The sequence below is a fragment of the Mastomys coucha genome, unplaced genomic scaffold (genome assembly GCF_008632895.1).
Source record: "Mastomys coucha isolate ucsf_1 unplaced genomic scaffold, UCSF_Mcou_1 pScaffold21, whole genome shotgun sequence".
NCBI classification, from domain to species: domain Eukaryota; kingdom Metazoa; phylum Chordata; class Mammalia; order Rodentia; family Muridae; genus Mastomys; species Mastomys coucha.
This window is the reverse complement of record NW_022196904.1, coordinates 140,756,797-140,764,356: the sequence shown is the minus strand read 5'-3', so window position 1 is coordinate 140,764,356 and position 7,560 is coordinate 140,756,797.

The following is a 7,560-nucleotide window of genomic DNA, read 5'->3' as shown; positions in this document are numbered from 1 at the left end:
ATCCTGAGATGACCACATGCTATAAAGTAAAAATTATAAAGCTCTTACTTCTAATGAAATCTCTGTTTATTAGTGTTGCTCCTTTCAGACTAAGAAAGGAACATGCTTCATAGTTTAAACTGGTATGGAATTTTATGGGATGATATACTTTTACAACATACTGTGTAAGTTTATTTCTTCTCTCTGGGAAATTATACCTTCTTAGACAAAAGGTCTTTATAAATATAATACTTGAAATTCTAGCTAGAGAAAAAAGACAACTAAAATAGATCATGGGGATACAAAGTGAAAAAAAAAGCCAAAAGATCAATGTTCATAGATGATATGATAGTATACATAAGTGATGCCAAAATCTACCAGAAAATTCTAAGAGCTAATAAAAAAAATTGAGTAAAATGGCTGGATACAACATTAACTAAAAAAATTAATAGCCCTTCTTTATACAAAAATAAATAAATAAACAAATAAATGGTCTGAGGTTCCCCTCCAAAAGAAAAAAGAAAAACAAAATACAAAAAAAATATAACAAAAAAAACAAAATAAAACAATCCCCTGTTCCCTCCCCCCTCCTCCTGCTTACCATCCCACCCCCTCCTGCTTACTGGCCCTGGCATTCCCCTACACTGGAGGGTAGAACCTTCACAGGGCCAAAGTCCTCTCCTCCCATTGATGACCAACTTGGCCATCCTCTGCTATACACATGCTGCTGGAGCCATGAGTCCCCCCATTTGTACTCTTTGGTTGGAGTTTTAGTCCTTGGGAGCTCTGAGGGTACTAGTTAGTTCATATTGATGTTCGTGTTAAGGGACTGCAAACCCTTCTGCTCTTGGGTCCTTTCTTTAACGCCTTCATTAGGGATCCTGTACTAAATCCAATGGATGGCTATGAGCCTCTACTTCTGTATTAGTCGGGTACTGTCAAAGCCTCTCAGGAGACAGCTATATCCGGATACTGTCACCAGCACTATCCACAATAGTGTCTAGATTTGATGATTGAATATAGGAAAGATTCCCAGGTAGAGCAGTCTCTGAATTGTCCTTCCTTTAGTCTCTGCTCCATAATTAGTCTCTACAACTCATTCCATGGATATTTTGTTCCCTGTTTTAGAAGGAATGAAGTATCTACTCTTTGGTCTTCCTTCTTCCTGAGTTTCTTATGGTTTGTGGTTTGTACTTTGTGTATTCGGATCTTCTAGGCTAATATCCACTTATCAGAGAATGCATACCATGTGTGTTTTTTTGTGATTGAATTACTTCACTCAGGATGATATTCTTCAGGTCCATCCATTTCCCCAAGAATTTCATAAATTCATTGTTTTTAATAGCTGAGTAGTACTCCATTGTGTAGATATACCACATTTTCTGTATCCATTCCTCTGTTGAGGGACATCTGGGTTGTTTCCAGTTTCTGGCTATTATAAATGAGGCTTCTATGAACATAGTGGAGTATGTATCCTTATTATATGTTGGAGAATTTCTGGGTATATGCCCAGGAGTGGTGTAGCTGGGTCCTCTGGTAGTACTATGTCCAATTTCCTGAGGAACTGCCAAACTGATTTTCAGAGTGGTTGTACCAGTTTGCCATCCCATCAGCAATGAAGGAGTGTTCCTCTTTATCCACAACCTCTCCAGCACCTGCTGTCACCTGAGTTTTTGATCTTAGCCAATCTGACTGGTATGAGGTGGAACCTCAGAGTTGTTTTGATTTGCATTTCCCTGATGACTAAGGATGTTGAACATTTCTATAGGTGCTTCTCAGCTATTCAGTATTCATCAGTTGAGAATTCTTTGTTTAGCTCTGTACCCTATTTGTTAATCGGGTTATTTGTTTCTCTGGAGTCTAACTTCTTGAGTTCTTAGTATATATTGGATATTAGCCCTCTATCAGATATAGGATTGGTAAAGATCTTTTTCCCAATTTGTTGGTTGCCGTTTTGTCCTATTGACAGTGTCTTTTGCTTTACAGAAGCTTTGCAATTTTATGAAGTCCCATTTGTTGATTCTTGATCTTAGAGCATGAGCTCTTGGTGTCCTGTTCAGGAAAATTTCCCCTGTGCCTATGTGCTCAAGTTTCTTCCCCACTTTCTTTAGTAATAGTTGAGTGTATCTGGTTTTATGTGGAGGTCCTTGATCCACTTGGGCTTGAGCTTTGTACAAGAATATAAGAATGGATAAATTTTCCTTCTTCTACATGCTAACCTCTGGTTCAGCCAGCACCATTTGTTGAAAATGATGTCTTTTTTCCACTGGATGGTTTTAGCTCCTTTGTCAAAGATCAAGTGGCCATAGGTTTGTAGTTTCATTTCTTGCTCTTCCGTTCTATTCCATTGATCTATCTGCCTGTCACTGTACCAATACCATGCAGTTTTTAATCACAATTGCTTTGTAGTACAGCTTAAGGACTGGGATGGTGATTCCACCAGAGGTTCCTTTATTGTTGAGAATAGTTTTGGCTGTCCTGGGCTTTTTGTTATGGCAGATGAATTTGCAAATTGCTCTTTCTAAGTCTGTGAAGAATTGAGTTGGAATTTTGATGAGGATTGTATTGAATTTGTAGATTACTTTCGGCCAAAAGGCCCATTTTACATTATTAATCCTGCCAATCCACAAGCATGGGAGATCTTTCGATCTGAGATCTTCAATTTCCTTCTTCAGAGACCTGAAGTTTTTGTCAAACAGATCTTTTACTTGCTTAGTTAGAGTTACACCCAGGTATTTTTTACTATTTGTGGCTATTGTGTACTATTGTGGCTATCCTAATTTCTTTCTTAGTCTGTTTATCCTTGGTGTAGAGGAAGGCCACTGATTTGCTTGAGTTAATTTTATATCCAGCTACTTTGCTAAAGTTTTTTTTAATCAGGTTTAGGAGCTCTCTGGTGGAATTTTTGGGGTCAATTAAGTATACTATCATATCATCTGCAAATAATGATAATTTGACTTCTTCCTTTCTAATTTGTATCCCTTTGATCTTTTTTTGTTGTCTAATTACTCTGGCTAGGACTTCAAGTACAATATTGAATAGGTAGGGAGAGAGTGGGCAGCCTTGTCTAGTCCCTGATTTTAGTGGGATTGCTTCAAGTTTCTCTTCATTTAGTTTGATGTTGGCTACTGGTTTTCTGGATATTGCTTTGACTATGTTTAAGTATGGGCCTTGAATTCCTGATCTTTCCAAGACTTTTATTATGAAGGGATGTTGGATTTTGTCAAATGCTTTCTCAGCATCTAGTGAGATGATCATATGGTTTTTTTTCTTTGTTTATATAGTGAATTATGTTGATGGATTTCCATATATTGAACCATCCTTGCATCCCAGGGATGAAACCTACTTGATTATGATGGATGATCCTTTTGGCATGTTCTTGGATTCAGTTTTCAAGAATTTTATTGAGTATTTTTGCATCGATATTCATAAGGGAAATTGGTCTGAAGTTTTATTTCTTTTTTAGGTGTTTGTGTGGTTTAGGTATAAGAGTAATTGTGGCTTTGTAGAATGAATTTGGTAGAGTGCTTTCAGTTTCTATTTTGTGGAATAGTTTGAAGAGTATTGGAATTAGGTCTTCTTTGAAGGTCTGATAAAACTCTGCACTAAACCCATCTGGTCCTGGCTTTTATTGCTTGGGAGACTATTAATGACTATTTCTATTTCATGAGCAGATATGGGACTGTTTATGTCACTGATCTGGTCTTGATTTAACTTTCGTACCTGGTATCTGTCTAGAAAATTGTCCATTTCATCCAGGTTTTCCAGTTTTGTTGAGTATAGGCTTTTGTAGTAGGCTCTCACAATTTTTTGGATTTCCTCAGTGTCTGTTGTTATGTCTCCCTTTTTGTTTCTGATCTTGTTAATTAGGATACTGTCTCTGTGCCCTCTAGTTAGTCTGGCTAAGGGTTTATTTATTTTGTTGATTTTCTCAAAGAGCCAGCTCCTGGTTTGGTTGATTCTTTGTATAGTTCTTTTTGCTTCTATTTGGTTGATTTTAGCCCTGAGTTTGATTATTTCCTGTCTTTGACTCCTCTTTGGTGAATTTGCTTCTTTTTGTTTTAGAGCTTTCAAATGGGTTGTCAAATTACTGGTATATGCTCTCTCCAGTTTCTTTTTGTAGGTACTTAAAACTATGAGTTTTTCTCTTAGGACTGCTTTCATTGTGTCCCATAAATTTGGATATGTTGTGGCTTCATTTTCATTAAACTCTAGAAAGTTTTAATTTCTTTCTTTATTTCTCCCTTGACCAAGTTATCATTGAGTAGAGTGTTGTTAAGCTTCCACGTGTATGTGGGCATTCTATTGTTTATGTTGTTATTAAGGGCCAGCCTTAGTCCATAGTGGTATGATAGGATGCAAGGAATTATTTCAATCTTCTTGTATCTGTTGAGGGCTAATTAGTGACCAATTACATAGTCAGTTTTGGAGAAGGTACCATGAGGTGCTGAGAAGAAGGTATATCCTTTTTTTTTTTTTTTAGGATAAAAAGTTCTATAGATATCTGTTAAATCCATCTGTTTCATAACTTCTGTTATTCTTATTGTGTCTTTCATTAGTTTCTGTTTCCATGATCTGTCGATTGCAGAGAGTGGGGTGTTAAAATCTCCTCACTATTATTGTGTGTGGTGCAAAGTGTGCTTTGAGCTTTAGTAAAGTTTCTTTTATGAATGTAGATGCCCTTGCATTTGGAGCATAGAGGTTCAGATTTGAAAGTTTCACTTGGTAGATCATTCCTTTGATGAATATTAAGTGTTCCTCCTTATCTTTTTTGATCACTTTAGGGTGAAAGTCGATTTTATTCAATATTAGAATGGGTACTCTAGCTTTTGTCTTGGGGCCATTGGCTTAGAGAATTGTTTTCCCTCCTTTTATTCTGAGGTAGTGTCTGTCTTTGTCACTCAGGTGGATTTCCTGTATGCAACAAAATGTTAGGTCATGTTTAAGTACCCAGTCTGATAGTCTATGTCTTTTTATTGGGGAATTGAGTCTACCTGTTATTTTTATTGTTAGGGTTGGATATCTGTTCATGTGGCTATCTTCTTTTAGTTTTGTTGGAAAATTACTTTTTTGCTTTTTCTAGGATGTAGTTTCCCTCCTTGTGTTGAAGTTTTCTATTTATTACCCTTTGAAGGACTGGATTTGTGGAAAGATATTGTGTAAATTTGGTTTTGTCATGGAATACTTTGGTTTCTCCATCTATGGTAATTGAAAGTTTTGCTGGGTATAGTAGCCTGGCCTGGCATTTGTGTTCTCTTAGGGTCTGTATGACATCAACCCAGGATCTTCTGGCTTTCATAGTCTTTGGTGAGAAGTATAGTGTAATTCTGATAGGTCTGCCTTTGTATGTTACTTGACCTTTTCCCCTCCCTGCTTTTAATATTCTTTCTTTGTTTTGTACATTTGATGTTTTGACTATTATATTGTGGGAGGAACTTCTTTTCTGGTCCAGTCTATTTGGAGTTCTATAGGCTTCTTGTATGTTCATGGTCATCTCTTTCTTTAGGTTAGAGAAGTTTTCTTCTTTAATTTTGTTGAAGATATTTACTGGCCCTTTCTTTAAGTTGGAAGTCTCCACTCTTTTCTATACTTATTATCCTTAGGATTGGTTTTCTCATTGTGTCCAAGATTTCCTGGATGTTTTGGGTTAGGAACTTTTTGCATTTTGTGTTTTCTTTGACTGTTGCCTCAATGTTTTCTTTGGTATCTTCTGCCCCTGAGATTCTCGCTTCTATCTCTTGTATTCTGTTGGTGATGCTTGCATCTATGACTCCTGATTTCTCTCCAAGGTTTTCTATCTCCACAGTTGTCTCTCTTTGAGATTTCTTTGTGGGCTTCCTTCCCCTTTGCCTCAAGAGTCAAAAGCGAAAGGAAACTGCCCTCTATCCAGGAGGACTGCGGATGCCTCCTGTGGAGTAGATTGCTGGACTGCTGCAGATCAAATTTGTCGGACTTTCCTTTGAAGTTTATTCCCTCGGTCTTGTGTTTATGTTAACGTTGGTTACCTTGTGTTTATGTTAAGTTGGGTTACTTTCGGTTCCCCTTGGTCTCGATCCTGCCTCTGTTATATAAACGCAGTTATCCCCTAAGTAAAAACACACCTCGATATAGCTACCTGGTGTCCGTGTTTCTCTCTCTCTCTCTTACCCACTTGTATTCACAGGTACTCAATAATCTCCAGTCCTAGAGCACCCAACGGAGTGAGGGTCTGCTGTTTAGACATTTCTTAACTGTGTCTACTTCTATTTTTAGGTCATGGATGGTTTTGTTGAGATCCTTCACCTGTTTGATTGTGTTTTCCTGTAATTCTTTAAGGGATTTTTGTGTTTCCTCTTTAAGGGTTTGAACCTGTTTACCTGTGTTGTCCTGTATTCCTTTCTTTTCTTTTTCTTTTTGAATTTGTTAACATTTATTTTTTTCTTTTATTATTTATTTTCTTTACTTACGTGTCAAATTTCCCAGTTTCCTCTCCAAAAAGAAACAAACAACAACAAGAACAAATCTCTGTTCCCTCCCCCCTTCCCCTGCTTGCCATCCCACCGTCTCCTGCTTACTGGGCCTGGCATTCCCCTACACTAGGGCACAGAACCTTCACAGGGCCAAGGGCCTCTCCTCCTATTGATGACCGACTTGGCCATCCTCTACTATACACATTCTGCCAGAGCATTCAGTCCCACCATGTGTACTCCTTGGTTGGTGGTTTAGGCTCTGGGAGCTCTGAGGGTACTAGTTAGTTCATATTTTTGTTCCTCCTAAGGGGCTGCAAACCCTTCAGCTTCTTTGGTCCTTTCTCTAGTTTCTTCATTTGAGGTCCCTGTACTCAGTTCAATGGATGGGTGTGAGCCTCTACTTCTGTATTAATCGGGTACTGTCAGAGCCTCTCGGGAGACAGCTATATCAGGCTGGCTTGTCCTTCTTTCAGTCTCTGCTCCATAATTAGTCTCTGCAACTCCTTCCATGGGTATTTTATTCCCCCCTTTAAGAAGGAATGAAGTGTCCACATTTTGTTCTTCCTTCTTCTTGAGTTTCTTGTAGTTTGTGGATTGTACTTTGTGTATTCCGGTCTTCTAGGCTAATATCCAATTATCAGAGCTTGTATACCATGTGTGTTATTTTGTGGTTGGGTTTCTCCTATATTTCTATAAGGGAGTTATTCATGCTCTTCTTAAATTAATCTATCACCATTGTGAGGTATGATTTTAGATCCAAATCTTGCTTTTCTGGTGTTTTGGGATATCCAGGACTTACTGTGGAGGGAGTACTAGGTTCTGATGAAGCCAAGTAATCTTGGTTTCTGTTGGTAAGATTCTTGCATTTGCCTTTCACCATCTGTTGATCTCTGGTGTTAGATCTCCTTGCTATCTCTGGCTAGAGCTTGTTCCTCCTGTAGGTCTGTAAGCCTGTGCCAGCACTTCTGGGAGATCAGCTATCCTCAGGTAAGACCTGTGTGCAGTGGGCTGTGGATCAGTCATCCCTCCTGAGTCCTGGCGTCATAACAAACCCTGGAGCCAGGCTCTTCACTTGCAGGGAAGGGACAGAGAGGCCTGTGGATCTGCAGTACCTCCTCCTGAGTCTCTGGGT